At 41.9% G+C, this 16776-nt stretch overlaps 1 pseudogene; it reads right to left on the bottom strand.

The window, feature by feature from the left end:
* Positions 1 to 6600: 6600 nt before the first annotated feature.
* On the bottom strand, positions 6601 to 8225 carry LOC133386122 (SCAN domain-containing protein 1-like; annotated as a pseudogene).
* Between the last annotated feature and the right edge of the window lie 8551 nt (positions 8226 to 16776).

The raw sequence follows: 16776 nt of genomic DNA, 5'->3' as shown, positions 1-16776 counted from the left end.
TGGTTGCATTAACAGTTGGATCCGAAACTGCAGTTTAATGTAAAATCAGACTGATTACGTTGCTACTTAAGCAATGACTCTAGCTGTTGGAAAAAACAAACTTGGACTGCCCAGGATATATGTGTTCAGCCTGCTATTTTTAAACCACTCCACTTAAGGAAAGGTGGGCATGGTCAATTAAAAACATAGAGTACACCTAGAAATTTGCTAAAATATATTTCACCTCCAACTGTTTTATCTTGTGCAAACTGAGACACTCCTTTTTTTTTTTTACAATAATTTTTATTCAGATTTTCATAAAACATACAAAACAAAACCATAAAACATTCAAAGACAAAAAACAAAATCAAAAATAGTTAGACAAAAAAAAATAAAAAGTAAAATATTGACTTCCCATTTGTCACAGATCAAATCAGTTATAGGTCTACAATGTATAACAATCCTGTCTCTTAAATCATATTATAAAATCACTTTCCTCCAGTAGTTATCTTACTTAATCATCAAATCTCATAAACATTACTTTATTCTTTCCACAAAAAGTCAAAGAGAGGTTTCAATTCTTTAAGAAATATATCTATCAATTTTTCTCCAGAAAAGCATGTCGATTAATCCATCTCATTAATAATTATAATAATCTTATTGTCATAACCATAGTCAAAATAAACATTTCGATTAATCCATCTCATCAGAATCTGTTAGGTTCAATAATTTCAATAGCCATTATTCTATTATCCCTATTAGTTCCATCTTCCATCTTCCATCTTCAATAGTCTTGTTAAGTCCAGTAATTTCAGTGTCCAATCTTCCATTATCAGTATTCCGTAATAATCTTGCTGTCATAACCATAGAAATATTAACTTCCCATTTGTCACAGATCAAATCAGTTATAGGTCTACAATGTATAACAATCCTGTCTCTTAAATCATATTATAAAATCACTTTCCTCCAGTAGTTATCTTACTTAATCATCAAATCTCATAAACATTACTTTATTCTTTCCACAAAAAGTCAAAAAGAGGTTTCAATTCTTTAAGAAATATATCTATCAATTTTTCTCCAGATAAGCATGTCGATTAATCCATCTCATTAATAATTATAATAATCTTATTGTCATAACCATAGTCAAAATAAACATTTCGATTAATCCATCTCATCAGAGTCTATTAGGTTCAATAATTTCAATAGCCATTATTCTATTATCCCTATTAGTTCCATCTTCCATCTTCCATCTTCAATAGTCTTGTTAACTCCAGTAGTTTCAGTGTCCAATCTTCCATTATCAGTATTCCGTAATAATCTTGCTGTCATAACCATAGTCATATAGTAAGAGTCTAATGGGAATTTCCTCTATCCCAAATATTTTCTTGCCATCCATTCTGAATAGGTTGCTGGAATACTGCAGTAAAAACATATCTCTGTTCTTTTTTACAAAATGTACTGGCTCATCTCTTGAAAGTTTTTCCCTTGTCACATGGCTGCAGTTAATTCCATAGGTCTTCTCCATATTAGGCTCCATCACATCATTCCAGTCCAGAAGATTATCCATGCCATTGACAACCTTATCTCCAATATCTTCATTAATTTCTTCAGAGATAACATTGAATTCCAAACAGTAGATTTTATTTCTAAAATCCATAAATTCCAAATCTTTTTCCTGTTCCACGTTTGTTCCAGGCTCCAGGGTCTCCTCTCTCACAGGGACCCCTATTTCTTTAAACTCCTGGATCATTTTGCACAATTCAATTTTCAGCTCCTTACAACCCTGTCGCAGGGTTCGTTTCGTTATCTCAATCTCATCCATTATTTTCTGAAACCTAGTTACTTCCAGATTCTCAGCCACTTTCTTGATTGCCATTTTAAAAGAAAAATATAAGAGAACCACTTCTTATTTCAGCAACAATTGGGTTAATACTCCAAACTTGATGACATCACAGTATAAACAGAACAGCCAGCCTTATCTCACTATGCTTAGGAAAACAAAATGTAGTTCCCAGGATCGAAACAATTAATGGCGTCGTCAGGAAACAGATTCGTCAAAATAAAATAAACCAAAAAGAGAGTAATCTCAGACAATATAATATTCTTCAGAATAGAAATCAGGAATAGAAATCTCTCTTCTGTGTATATCTTTAGAATGCAAATCCAGGACAGCTTTTTGCAACAAAAACAGAGATAAGCTGTTAATTAGTGCATAGCAGAGAAGAGTTATAGCTCACCGAAAAGATGTCCAAAGCCGATCCATCTGGCAAATCTCCTTTTACTGCAACAGTTTAAGTCAAGTAAAAAAATATAGAAAGAAGGGTGCTTGCCTGTTAGTCCGTTCTCTCTCTAAAGAAAAGATGAACGTGTCGCTTTATCAGATAGAGCTTGTTGAAAATCCGTCCTTCCTTGTTGGCTGGACCTCGTCTCATAAATCAATGAAATCTAGTCCTCCCAACAAAAATAGGCTTTGAGGTTAATCTCTTCGTTTCTCCCTGCCCGGGAGAAGTTTCATCAGTCAAAAAAAAAATGTTTTGACTGATTTATATCTGAATAAGCTTCTTTTGCGGCGGGAGCCCGTCCCAAAAGCAGGCACAGGCTAAGTCACCCTTCCCGGAAGTCCTCGCAAACTGAGACACTCCTGATGTCCACTGGAGACTGTTCTGCAGAATAGTGAGTGCTATTATTCCACAATTGTTTTTGGTGTTTTTTAGTGTATATTCTGCAAAGTGTTGCTGTGCTTCACATATTCACAGAAACAGAAGCAAAAGAAAATGATATAATATGGGAAAGTTCACTAAAATTGCAAAGTAAATCAAACATTTTTAAAGGGACTATCTGAACTATATCAACTGTATCTTAATATTGTTGCTTCTTCCCTGATAAAACAACATCAGCACAGCACATCTTGTTTCTATTATTTGGGCTGATTGCAGATGTTGCCACCACTCACCATATGCTCAGAGGCACATGTTACCAAATTCTTTCAAGCCAAAGGGTTTTTTTTGCCTATTAGTGAATTTCTCTGCTTTTTAATCTGGGAGGTAAGAAATGGGATCCTGTGCAAGGCTGCTGAAAATGGATTGATATTTGCATGCTTATTGAGTTCAGTGAGATTTAGTTCCCTGCAATCATGCTTAGGATACGTGAAACTGACCACAGCAGATGGGGGTGGGAGGAGGAGGAGGAGGGAGAGGAGGAAGGTCAGAAGGGAGGAGGGGGAGGGGAGCAGGTAGGAAAGGGAGGGGAGGAGAAGAGTAGGTTCAATCATTTGCATGTTTATAGAGTTCAGTGGGATTTACTCCCATGCAATCATGCTTAGGTTCAGTAAAACTGACCAGGGGAGGGAGGTTTGGAGTGGACAGGGAAGGAGGAAATAGAAAGAGGGGAGGGGAGGAGAAAGAGAGAGAATAGGCAAAGGAGGGGAAATGCAGGTCCGATCATTTCCATGCTTATTGAGTTCAATGGGATTTACTCCCATGCAATCATGGTTAGGATAGGTAAAGCTGACCATGGGGGAGGAGAGAGGGAGGGGAGAGGAGAGAAGAAGAAACGGAGGGGAAAGGGGAGCAGAAGGAGGGGGAGGGGGAAGGAGGGGATTGGAAGGGGAGGGGCAAAGGAAGGGGAAGAGAACGCACAAAAGGGAGGTGATGGGAGGAAGGAGGAGGGGAGGGAAGGTTTGATCATTTCCATGCTTATTGAGTTCAGTGGGATTTACTCCTGTGCAATCATGCTTAAGATAGGTAAAACTGACCATGGGGAGGAGGGGGAAGGGGAGGGAGGAGGAGGGGATTGGAAGGGGGTGGGAAGGGGATGGGAAGGGAGGGTCAAAGGAAGGGGGAGCGAAGTGGCAAGAGGGAGGGGATAGGAGGGAGAAGGGAGAGTGGGTTTGATCATTTGCATACTTTTTGAGTTAAATGGGATTAATTTCTGTGCAATCATGTTTAGGATAGGTGAAACTGACCTGGGGAGGGGCAGGGAGGGGAGGGAGAGGGGAAGAGAATGGGTGGGTGGGTACTGGGCAGAGGGGAAGCCTCTTTCTTTTCCAAAAGGAAAGCATTGTGAACAGTATCATTGCATTTCCCCCACCTTTTTATTCTACAGCAGGCACATGTAGCCTTCCACCCAAATTTAAACCAAAACTGTCCCTGGCCACATCCACACCAGGCCTTTCTTTCACTTTGGACAGGCATGGCTTCTCTCAAAGAATCCTGGTTAGTTTGGTTAGTGAAGGGTGCTGAGAGTTCCTAGGAGCCGCTGTGTTACCCTCACAGAGCTTCAGTTGGAGAGGCTGACTATTAAATCACTCTGGCCACTGGAGCTCTGTCAGGGGAACAGGAGTCTCCTCTCAGCACCCTTCACAAACTACACTTCCCTGGATTCTTTGGGGGAAGCCTGACTGTATAAAGTGAAATAAAGTTCTGGTGTGGGTGTGGCTCCCTGATTAGCCAAGCCCAGCAGCTGTGAGTCTGGCTTTAGCACACCGACAGTTGGTTCTTTAAATTTAAATTCTTACTGAGCATGCCCGGCCTTATCATTGAGTTCAATGCTAAATCTCTTAAATTAATTAAAAATCAGCCAGGCATTTTTTTTAAAAATTTTAAACTGCAGAAGATGGTCAGAGTATGGGGCAAGGTCAGTAATAAGATTACAGGTACTCAGTGAACACAGCTGATTTTTAATTAATTCCAACAAATTATGAGAACTTTGACAGAAAAAAGTCCAAAAGGGGCCTGGTAGTGCCCTCAGATCAGGCCAGTCACCAGAAGGCCATTGTAGGAAGAAGGGAGCCTAGTGTTGTGGAGATGTTAGATTGGAGCACTCAGGAGTAAAGATGGATGCCCCTGAAGGCTGCAATTCTAAACACACTGACTAAGGGACTAAGCACCATAGAACTCAACAGGACTTACTTCTGAGTAGGTATTGTTAGGATTGTGCTGTTGGTAAGGCTTGGGAAGCCCACAAGCAGGACCTGAGCACAAGAGCAACTCTTCTCACTTGCAATTCCCAGACGCTGATATTCAAAGGCCTACTGCCTCAGACAGTGGTGGTAGGACATAGCCATCATGGCCATTGATAGCTTTCTCCATGAATTTATCTAATCACACCTTTTAAAGCCATCCAGCTTGGTGGCCTGCACTGTACCTCATGGGAGAGAAGTGTAGTTCATTTTGCTTTTTTATTTTATTATTATTAAATTTATATCCTGCCCTTCCTACCAAAGGGAGCCCAGGGAGGCAAATAACAGTGATAAAACACTAAAAAAAACCACGTGAAAAACAAAACAGCTTTAAAAACAATTGCAATACGGATGCATACTGGTGTAAGGTATCTACTTAAAAGCCTTGAGGAAAGAGAAGGTCATCAGAAGGCAACTTTTAGACCAGCCTTTCCCAACCTTTGGGTGCCCAGATGTTCTTAGACTACAACTCCCATCAGCCCCAGCTACCATGGCCAATGGTGAGGTATGATGGGAATTGTAATCCAGCAACATCTGGGAACCCAAAGGTTGGGAAAGGCTGTTTTACACAATAGGCTTGAAGATTAGTATGGCAGTATTCAGTTGGATTTTTTGTCTGGTTTATAGTAAGTATATATTGGGTTGTATTCAACTCTACTCAGAGTGAACCCAAAACTTCAATGGGTCTACTCTGAATAGGACTACCACTGAATACCACCCTCCTTCTTGCTTCTTTTATATAAAACTTAATAAAAGTTGGGGGAGATTTCATCTTGCCATTCAAACAAAGGAACAAAACATCTCATTGACAGCTCTCAAACAAATAATTACAAACAAAATTCACATATACATAAACAATGACGAAACAGCTAATAAAAACAGCAGATAAATGGAACTCATGGTTATAATAGTAGGGAATCTACAAAATTAAATACTGTTAATAGGGGCAGTGACTGCTGCCCATTGGGACTAGTAGGGCAGAAAGCAGGGAGCCCAACTGTAGGTGGCCAGTGTCAGGAGGGATCAACTAACTCTAGTTTTGGGGTTACAATGAGACTAAGAGAAGGAAGAAGCTGACAGGTATGGTGACCCCCTGGACTGCATGTAAATAAGAAGATAGAGCAGGGAAGGGGCAGGCTCAGGACAGACTGAGGTTGATGCCCCATTTGCCCTAATGGATCAGCCTCCACTCCCTTAAGGACTTGGGCGATTTTTTTTTAACAGAGATTTTAATGTGTACTTAAAAGGAAACAGCGTAGGTGCCAAATGAATATGATTGGAGGAGACGGTGTTCTGGTTGCCTGGGTGCCACCACAGCAAAGGCCCCATCTTTTGAAGGGACCCACTGCAGGACCTCTACAGAAGACCTTAAGACCCAAGCAGGTTTGTTTAGGATGAACTAGTCCATTAGAATTAGGGCTGTGAGCTTTGAAGGGACGTGCAGTTGAGATCATCTTTCACTGAAACGCATCAGGTGTTTCTGTGAACATCGATATGATTTGTTGCCTGTGTGGATCTTCCTACAATGAGTATCAAGGTTCGCCTTCTGAGTGAACCTTTTCTTGCAGTCCAAACATCCATAAAGCTTCTCCTCAGTGTGGATCCTCTGATGACGAGAGAGATCTGAAGCGAGCCGAAACCTTTTCCCACACTCTGAGCACTTATACAGCTTCTCCCCCATGTGGATTCGTTCGTGAAGGCTGCAGTATGAGTTGGTGCTGAATCTTTCCCCACAGACAGAGCACTCAAAGGGCTTCTCCCCGGTGTGAGTTCTCTCGTGCTGGACAAGATTTGAGCTGTAAACAGAGCACTTTCCACATGCCAAACATTTGTGTGGACTTTCAATCACATGGGTTTTCTTATGTTTATCAAGGCCTGAGCTCAGACTGAAACTTTTCCTGTCAATGTTGTATGTGCTTTGTCTCTTACCAGTGTAGATTCTTTGGTAAGTGGTATTTTTTCTGAGGTCCTTGTCATTACCCACACCAGTAACAGAATCATCTTCTCTCCCCCCTGAGTGGCTTGGTGTCTGACACTCTGGTCTGTGCCGACTCGCATTGACATCTTCATCTTGTCTTCTCACTGTGGGGGTTCCATAAGGTCCTGCATGCATTGAATCTTCTGGCGAGTTTTTTGCCTCCCAGTCAACACTCATCCATTCTTCACCTGCTGGAGAGATGAGAATATCCCAAAAAGCAGCTAATTCCCTGGGCTAGAGAAAAACAGAACTGGAAAAAGACCAAATGAATATTTTCCCGTAGAAGACCTTGTGGGAAAGGAATCCGTCAAAGGGACACTGTGGAACTGTATGGAACTGTCAAAGCTCTGGACATCTCCTTTTGCTGATGCATTGAAGTCATCAGCAGTGAATCTAAGAACACGGTTAGATTCCTGCTGGATTATATCAAAGGCCTATCTAGTCCAGCATCTTGTTTTCCATAGTGGCCAACCAGATGCCTATGGGAAGCCCATGGAAGGTGAAAGCCCTCTCCTTCTTGTGTTTCCCAGCAACTGGTATTCAGAGACAAAGTGCCTCTGATACTGGATGTAACATAAGCCTCCTTTCTCTCAGCCTCCTGTTGCAACTGCAGGAAATCTTCAGCCAGGGTCACTGCCTGGGCACAGGTCTCAGAGCCACATTCCCTCACCCTGCTCTGCATCTCTGGTGGCAAGACAGTTAGGAGCTGCTCCAAGATCAGCAGCTCCAGGATCTGCTCCTTGGAGTGTTTCTCAACTTTCAGCCACTGAGAGCAAAGTTCCTGCAGCTGGCCATAAGCCCCTCTCGGTCCTTCTGCCTCCTGGTAGCAGAAGCGCCTGAAGTGCCGACGCTGCATTTCCCTCCTCAAGGTATCCCCTCGCAAGATGGCCACCTTCACTTTCCCATAATCCTCTCTGTCTCTGGCCCCCAGCCTGCTAAAGGCCCACTCAGCTTGTCCTCTGAGGGCAGGTAAGAGTCGGGCCGCCCACTCTTCCCTGGGCCACTGGCAGGCTTCAGCTACTTGCTCAAAGGAGGCCAGGAGGCTTTCATGTCATCCCATGGCCTGGGCTCCTCTGGCAATTGTGCAGCTCCCCATCCTGAGTTAGGGGATTCCAATGTCTTCAGAAACTCCTGCAACTGGACTTCCCACTGCTCGAGTGTCCCCCCATCTGGTTCCTGCTTGACTTGATCTCCAGGCAACTTTTCCAATATGCCCCTGAGACTCCCAGCTTGGAGGACAGAAAGGGTTTTCCCTGTTCCCATTATCTCCTCCCCTAATGTGGAGTTGCTGGATTCCTTCTCCTCCATTTTCATTCCTGAGGCACCCCCTCAGAAATAACTTCACGATCTAGAAAGTTCCAGAATCAACAGGATAAACCTCAGCAATTGCAGTGGCCTAGATCAGCAGGACAGAGTTCCTCGCTGGGCAGAAAAAGAGATGCAAGCAGAAATTAGAGAAAATGAACACAAATAAAGCTTTTTCTGTTGTTGCTCCCCGTCTGTGGAATGCGCTCCCCAGTGAGGTCTGCCTGGTGCCTTCATTGACATATTTTCAGTGCCAGGTAAAGATTTTTTCCCCAGATATCTGATAGACTGACATGATGTTGTTTGTATTAGCGTGCTGCCAAAGCTTTCTCTGGCTGTAGTGTTTGCTTTATTATATTGTTTTTATGGTATGGTATATTTATTTTTGGTTTTAACAATGCTGTAAGTCGCTTGGAGACCTTTGAGTAACAATAAATTAAATAATTTATAATTATAAAAATATATAAATAAGCAAAAGTTCACCAGCCACATGGAAGTTACAGATAAGACTAAATCAGCATTACATTCTCTCCATGCCTCATTTTTCTCTATGGTCCCATCCACTCCATACATTTGAAGCATTCTTATACCACTTTTAACAGTCATGGAGAATCCTTGGAACTATTCTTTGTAAAGGATGCTGGGAATTGTAGCTCTGTGAGGTTAGCACCCTTAACAAACTGCAGTGCCTAAAACCCTGCAGATCCACTGCCGGTCAGTATAGATACAATATAGAGACAGATGGCCCATGGTCAGTCTGACTCAGTCTAAGGCAGTTTCCTATGTGCCCATCAGTAGAAGGAGAAGGAATGGGTATGAACCAGAAGTAGCTCCAATAGCAAAGACACCTCCTTGCTACTGTTCAGAGAGGAAGGGAAAGAGGCCAGGAAGGAACAGAGGAAGCTGTCATGACCTGCACCCCCCACGGGGGTCACAGACCATGCTTCGAAACCAATGTCCCCACCTCGGGCAATTGATCCGGAACCCAACTCTCCTTGCCAAGGCTGTGCAAACCAACACCAACCCTGCAAGGTTGAGGATGGACTGCCACCACCCCTTCACTGGTTCTCACTCTGAGTCAGGGGAATCTCACAGCCCAGACTGAAAGACACCAGGGATTCTAAGGACAAGAGCCAAACAGGCACTCCTCATCCAGAAGCCCTTAGGTAATCTCAAATACACTATTTTCTTGGTAGTTGTGGTCAGTGGTCAAGGTGCCAGATTCAGAACCAAAGTTATTCTCTCTCAATGAACACACAAAGGTAAATAGAAGTAGCTTTATTAATAAAATATAAGTGCACAATTAATAACAGCAAAACAATTCCTCAAAACTCACATCCAACCAGGGATTTAGGTAAAACATACAAGAGAATTCAGACGCAACCAAAAATAACAAAACTAACTAACCTATCCTACTTACTTGAAGAGGTAGTTGTTGTAGTTCTCACCACTCCTAAAAGAGGCATCAATAGGGTAGTGAAGGCAGTGGAACCCCACATAAGTAACCACCCATCAAGATGGACCCAGGGGAACAAATAACATAGGTATCACCCCCTATACTTAAAGGAAAAACCCTAGCAACAGTTCACAATATTTTAGCCAATCAGGGGACTGCTTAATGAAGTCATGTTCCCGAATCTTCTTCACTTTTCGCACCCAGCAGGCCCCCCTCCCTTCCTGATCTCACTCTTCTCAGGCCTGCATGACCTTGAGTACCAGGCTCTGGACAGATAACAGGGATACCCAGGTGCACCTTCTCAGCTCCTAATTAACAACAGCTGAAAAGAAACTTAAAAGTTTTCCACTCACACAGAGCCCATCTCCTCCCAAGATGAAATCCTCACAATTCTCTGCATCTGAGCCATGTTACAAAAACCATTTTAAACCAATGTTGCAATTTCATGACAGAAGCGATTTATACTGAGTGAGACGGCAGGTCCATCAGCTCAGTCTTGCCTACACTGACCAGCAGCAGCTGTCCAGGGTTTCAGGCAGGGACTCTCTCCTAGCCTTACCCAGATATACAGGGGATTTAACCTGGGCCTTCCTTCCTGCAAAGCCACTGCATTTTTAAGTAATAGTGATGTGTCCAAATGGACACCCAGTCCTAGCTTTTCAACACCCCAGTGGACCCAAATGGACACATACAATTTATAAAATGAACCAAGAACACAAATTCAGATTGGATTCTAAATAGATGGGGAGGGGAAGAGAAAACTTCCTTTGCAGAAGGGTTAAAGCATTGCTCTTTTACTACACAATATAAGAATGGAATATTTTATTTTATTTTTAGTCCTGTCAAATCCCAGAGCAATTCTTCTGTGATCTTAAAGTTCTGGCATTAGAGGGTTCAGTGTTTTCAGTTCTTGCTGTGTGCTATATACGACCTGGGAGACCAGGGTTCAAATCCCCACACAGCCACCAAGCTCACTGGGTGACCTTGGGCCAGTCACTGCCTCTCAGCCTCAGAGGAAGGCAATGGTAAACCCCCTCTGAATACTGCTTACCATGAAAACCCTATTCCTAGGGTTGCCATAAGTCGGAATCGACCTGAAGGCAGTACATTTACATTTGCAGTTTTTCTAATACCTTCTTTAAGTTGCTGCAAAACAAAAATCCCCAAATATATCTGGTGTAATACCAAAACAGTTGTTTTTAACCATTTTTTCTCAGTTCTGAAATTAATAGTTTCAAAGATGATGATCATGATGCTTTTTAATCCATGTATTTATTGGTAGGTGGGCAGGCTATTAAGAATTTTGTATTCACTCTCCTGGTGTGTTTTTTTTATAAACCACTTTCACCTCAATCCAAATATTAGGACTTGTACATAGTAGAAAGGTTTCCACATTCAAGACATTGGAATAAAAAAATGGACACCCAGTAAAAATTCCTTTGAAAAATGCCTGTGCAAAGCAGATGCTGCCTTTTAATGAGCGTGGTCAAAGCTCCATCTTACTCAGAATATTCTTCACTGATGGGCAATGCCTCTCCAGGGTTCAGATGTGGGGCAGGGGATTGAACCTGAGGTTCAGTTGAGGTAGTGGGCTCTCCGACAATGGAGGCAGTTGGACAGCCATCTGTCAGGAATGCTTTGATTTGGATTCCTGCACTGAGCAGGGGGTTGGACTTGATGGCCTTACAGGACCCTTCCACCTCTACTATTCTATGATTCTATGAACCTGAGACCTTTTGCATGCAAGGCAGATACTCTACCTCTCAGCTACGGCCCCTCCCCAGAAGGAAGCAGGCAGCACTTCTCTCTTTCTCCTTCCAATTTTCTCCTTTGCCAGCTGGGTTTTCTTTACTTCAGCTGAGACCTCCTTCCCAACAAACACCCACTTCTCCTTGCCGGGATCCTCTTTTGCACCGAGGAAATTCAAACCCAAATGCCGCCCCCAACGGGAAACGTTTCTCTCTCCACGCCCCCTTTTGCTCCAAATGTTCCTTCTAGGAAACACTGCTCTGTCTGTTTAACCCTTTCTCCCACATTGCAGGCATAAGGTGCTAGTTCTCATTGAGGTGGGAAACTTGTGCCTAGTGGAACACAAGAAGCTGCCTTATACCCACTGAGACCATTCTGGACCGCCAAGCAGTTTTAGTTGTTGTCTGATCTAAATACTGATACGAAAACCTGCTAAGGGATCTGTGAAGAGACAGAATAATCATACTAAACACCAGCCTTTGCTTTGTATCTTCATGTATTTTTAAGCATCTTTGTTGTAATTTTGGGGATTCTTTTCATTTTTATTCACCTTATTTTATTGTAATTTGTAGCCTTTAAAACAAAACAAAATTAATAAAAATTACATTAAAAAGAACCCTGCCCCTTGATGCAGAGAGACTTAACCTGGGGTGTTGGGTTTTTCTGCATTTTTAATGCATTTTTCCTATGCCTGCAACAACAGTAGTTCATCCTTTGTAATGGAGGGATCTGTTATGGATCCAACCCTGTATTACTTCAGAATTTATATAATCTAGAAATGCAGTGATAAAAAATCTTGAGTCATTGAATACAGTACTTTCTTTACATAATAGGACAATCAGTTCTCTTTAACAAAAATAGTAAAGACATGGCTGCAGATGTATTTATAGTTACTGAATGGGATGAATAAATTATTTTTAATTTTTTTTATCACCTCAGTGCTTGGAATAAACTAATATAGCTTAACTAATTCACTGAATTTATTCAAAAATATCTGAATTACACTTGGAAGCAGTTCCTATCATTTCCAGGTGAACTGAGCATGAATTAATTTCCTTTTGCAGTGGAACTCTGGGTAATCTCCACCTTTCCTCCTGCTAATAGCTGCCTCCTTCCCCTCAGCCACCATGTCCTTTTGTGACATCACAGGCAATACGTAACCAACAGCAATAGCACAACCTCCCTCAGCCCGACAGGCTGCAATTCTAAACACACTTAGTAAGGGGTTGAGCCCCATAGAACTCAATAGGACTTTTTGCTGAGTAGATGTGGTTAGGATTGTGCTGTTGGTAAGGCTTGACTAGGGACCCTCTGCAAAGATATCCATATCAAAGCAGGTTGGCAACCCCCTGCCTTGAATGTCCTGCCCCTGCCTTTTAATGTGTCTGCTCCAAATGTCTTTATAGGCTTGACCCTTCATTGCAGAGAGAGGTTTGGGAAATGAGTGACAGAAGATTCTCTACCCTTTCCTGTCTACCCTGTGGGCTTTGATAGCCAGCCCAATTCCAATGAGTAATTGGAAAACACACATGGTTTGGTGTACCTTCACAGGCAGTAACTTGGGAACAACTGCAGCTGGAGTCATACTTCCCCGTATGTGAATTCTCTTTTACCACTACTGTGCAAGAAACAAACCGTCATGCAAACAACAAGGTGCATCATCAGTGGGGTTAAGGGGGTTGAGCTGAGCACATGGAACCACTGTTGCTGCTTCTGTGGAGGTAGGGAGTGAGGTCAGAGGTAAATAAAATGCAAACAGAAAAAGAAAAAACCATGATGATTTTCTAAATGCAATGCCATACCAATCACAACAAGATTCCTATGAGTGAGGCAAAAAAACCAGCATCCCACAACCAGTCAGGGTTCCTAACCAAAAAACAAAACTAAAAGAATCCTGGCAGTCAGTCAGCCAAGGTCACAGAAATCCCCATGCAGCACAACCTGACCTGGAGGGTGCAATTAGTGCAGACTGCTATGGCACGATTGCTGACATGAGTGAGACCCAATCAGCACATAATACCTATGCTCTGAAATCTGCACTAGTTGCCCATTTGCTACCAGGCCAAGTTCAAGGTGTGCTTTCCATGCTACGGGTGCCACACAGTACTTGTTCTGCTCTTGTAAGAAATCGATTGTTTAGTGTGGTCGCACCAATGCTTTGGAACTCCCTGCCTACTGACATTAGATAGATGCACTCATTGTACTCTTTTCAGCACCTACTAAAAGCATTTTTCTTTAGGCAAGCCTAGCCAGTCATGTAGAAGCTCTTATTTTTTTTAATCTTTTAACCCATTGTTGTTTTTATTATTTTGAATGTTTTTAAATACCTGTCTTTAACTGTTTTGCCTATAATTTTATTGTTTAAATTCCTTCTGTCAACTGCTTTGAGGTTTTTTTTACAATCAAGTGGTATATAAATGTTGCAAATAAAATAAGGAAATAAATTTTGGAGTCACTGTGGCCCTTGGGTCTCTTTCCTGTTTTAGGAACAAAATAATCTGCCTTATTCTGACACAGGCCATTTGGTACCATCTAGATCAGTACTGATGACACAGACTAGCATGAGCTCTCCAGGATTCTAGGCAATAGTCTTTTCCAGAGATTGAATTTTGCACCTTTACATGCAAAGCATGTGCCCTACCACTGAGGTACAGCCCTTCCCCTGTTTAAAAATTATCCTTTTAAATTGTTCTTTGTAATTAACTAATGAATGCACAGCATACCTAGGGCAGAACCACACCATTCATTTAAAGCATGTTCAACACACATTTGAAGCACATAAATCTCACTACAGAATCATGGGAACTGTAGTTCGTTAAGGGTGGTCGGCCCTGCTGTGAGGGAGAAACTACATTTCCCAGAATTCTTTGGAGAAGCCATGCGCTTTAAATGTATTGTGTGGGTCTGCATTACGTCATATGCTTTGCCTGCATATAAATTGATTCAACTGATTTTTAAAAATGGAAATCAGCTACAAAATTTACTGGATGACCATGGGCTACTCACTCTCTCAGCCTAAGCTGCCCCTCAGGGTGAACACAACAGAGGGGGACCATGACCACCCCAAGCAAGAAGCGCACCCTTAAAATGTAGAAGAAATAATAATTTACAACCATAGTGTGAAATCAGTTACATATCGAGACATGATATGAAGAAATCAAGATGTTTATTATTGACACAACCTGTAAAGATATTTATAGTGCAATCCTATGCATTTTACTCAGAAGCAAGTCCCAATATATTCAGTGGGGCTTACAGGACTGCAACCTCAAGTGATAAGGAGCTTCACTCACCCAACCCAGCATTCAGAATCATGCCACTTTAAGCTGTTTTGCAACTGTTTTAAAGTTGTTTTTGCTGTTATTGCATTGTAAATGGATTTATTTCTTGTTATGAGCTGCCTTGCATTCCAATCAGCAACCCTGCCTCACTAGAGATCTAAAAAAACATACACCCCATATAATGGTTTATTGTCAAAATCAGTTGGTCATTGCAGAACATTTTTTTAATCAGTATTAGTTTCCTACGAAATACAAGCAGTAAGCCCTGCCCAACTGCTTAAAAAATAAGATTGGAGAGAGATTTACAACACAATCCTTTGCTATGTTCACTCAAAAGTCCCATTGATTTACAACACAATCATAACCATGTCTACTCAAAAGTAAATCCTATTGAATTCAGTGGGGTTAACCCAGGTATGGATAAGTAAGTATAGGATTAAAGCTTCATACTGGGAAGGTTTTCAAAACAGTCTATGAATGGAAGAAATAAACTGCCCTCTTCAACCGCCCAGGGAAGTTTAAACTTATTTGACTCTTTATAATTAGACAATCAGGAAAAGGCAACTATTTTCAGGACTTGCAATGTGTTCCAGCTATTGGCTGGAGGCCAACAAATCCCTTGCCAATCACAACCCTGATTTCACATATTGGCTAAAATCTTGAAAGGGTAGGGATTAGAGGAGCTGGCTACTAGCTCATTTAACAGAAGTTGTAGGAGGGCTGACATTTTGGTGTATATCTTTTGAACTTAGGAACTTAATTTTTTTTAAATGAAAGCTAAGAGTCCAGATATTGGGATGACTCACTCGGAGATCCAGAGAAAAACCAGAATCTCTGGGTGAAAACTGGAGGCCTGGCAACCCTAGGCCTCATAATTGTGAGTATACCTCAGCAATGATTTGTTTGCTTGTTTATTATTAAAAAACTTATAGCATACTCTTCATGTGTATTGAACTGATACCAGGAAGGGGTGCACCACAAAACTGGTGTGAGGGCCATTATTCAGCTAAAATGGCTACATTCCCTTGTGGGAAACCTTCCACTGACCACATGTCCGTGGTGGGCAGAGCCAGTAGAGACAAAAAGAAGGGGAGCAACTAATGTGACTCTGATATTTGTATAGATCTTTGTTTCTATCCCACCCCATCTCGCTGTCCAGTTAAACAACAAGCATTAATATAGTTCAGGGAAGCATTCCATCTAGGCAAAAGCACTTGAAAGTGTGGGCCGCAGCTGGGTCACATTCACACCATATACATTTACTCCACTATTACTGCACTTTCAACAGTCCTGGCTTCCCCAGAGAATCCTGGGAAGTGTAGTTTGTGTAGAGTGCTGAGAGCTGTCAAGAGACTCCTATTCTCCTCACAGAGCTACAACTTTTCAGAGTCATTTCACAGTCAGTCCGTCTTCACAGAGAACTTTGGGAACCGTAGTTCTTATGAGGGGAAGAGGGGTCTCCTCGCAACCCTCAGTACCCTTCACAAACTACACTTCCCAGGATTATTTGGGGAAAACCATTTCTGTTTAATAGTGGAATAAATCTATGGTGTGAACATGTCTCTAGTGAGGGGTAGGACCTGGAGAAAGTCCTGTGGGCCACATTTGACTTATGGGCTAGACGTTCCCCATCCCCATCTTAAAACCAAGGTTTATATCCTACATTCGTTGTGTTCAGAGTAGATGCATTGAGTCAATAGACGTAGTAACGTAAATCCATTGATTCAAATCAATCTACTGAGTATGGCTTATTAGGATATCAAAGCGTTGCTGAGAATTCTTAGAAGACCCCCCATCCTCATCACAGATTGACAATTCCCAGAGTTCCTAAGGAAGAGGGGTTGATTGTTAAACCAGTGGTTCCCAAACTTTTCTCCCCATGGGCCACTTGAAAATTCCTGAGGGTCTTGGGGGAGCCCACTAAATGATTTTTCTGCCTGTTGTAGCAATTGTAATGTGCTGTGCCAGATGCTGTATGATTTTAATGGTATTTTTTATTGAATACTTATATTGTATCCTATTGTGTTACAATGTGCATCCCATAGAATTCAAATTATAATACAATAAA

Source organism: Rhineura floridana, chromosome 5 (assembly GCF_030035675.1).
Source record: "Rhineura floridana isolate rRhiFlo1 chromosome 5, rRhiFlo1.hap2, whole genome shotgun sequence".
Classification (NCBI taxonomy): domain Eukaryota; kingdom Metazoa; phylum Chordata; class Lepidosauria; order Squamata; family Rhineuridae; genus Rhineura; species Rhineura floridana.
The sequence above is the reverse complement of the archived record's forward strand: the minus strand, read 5'-3'. Positions and strand labels throughout refer to the sequence as shown.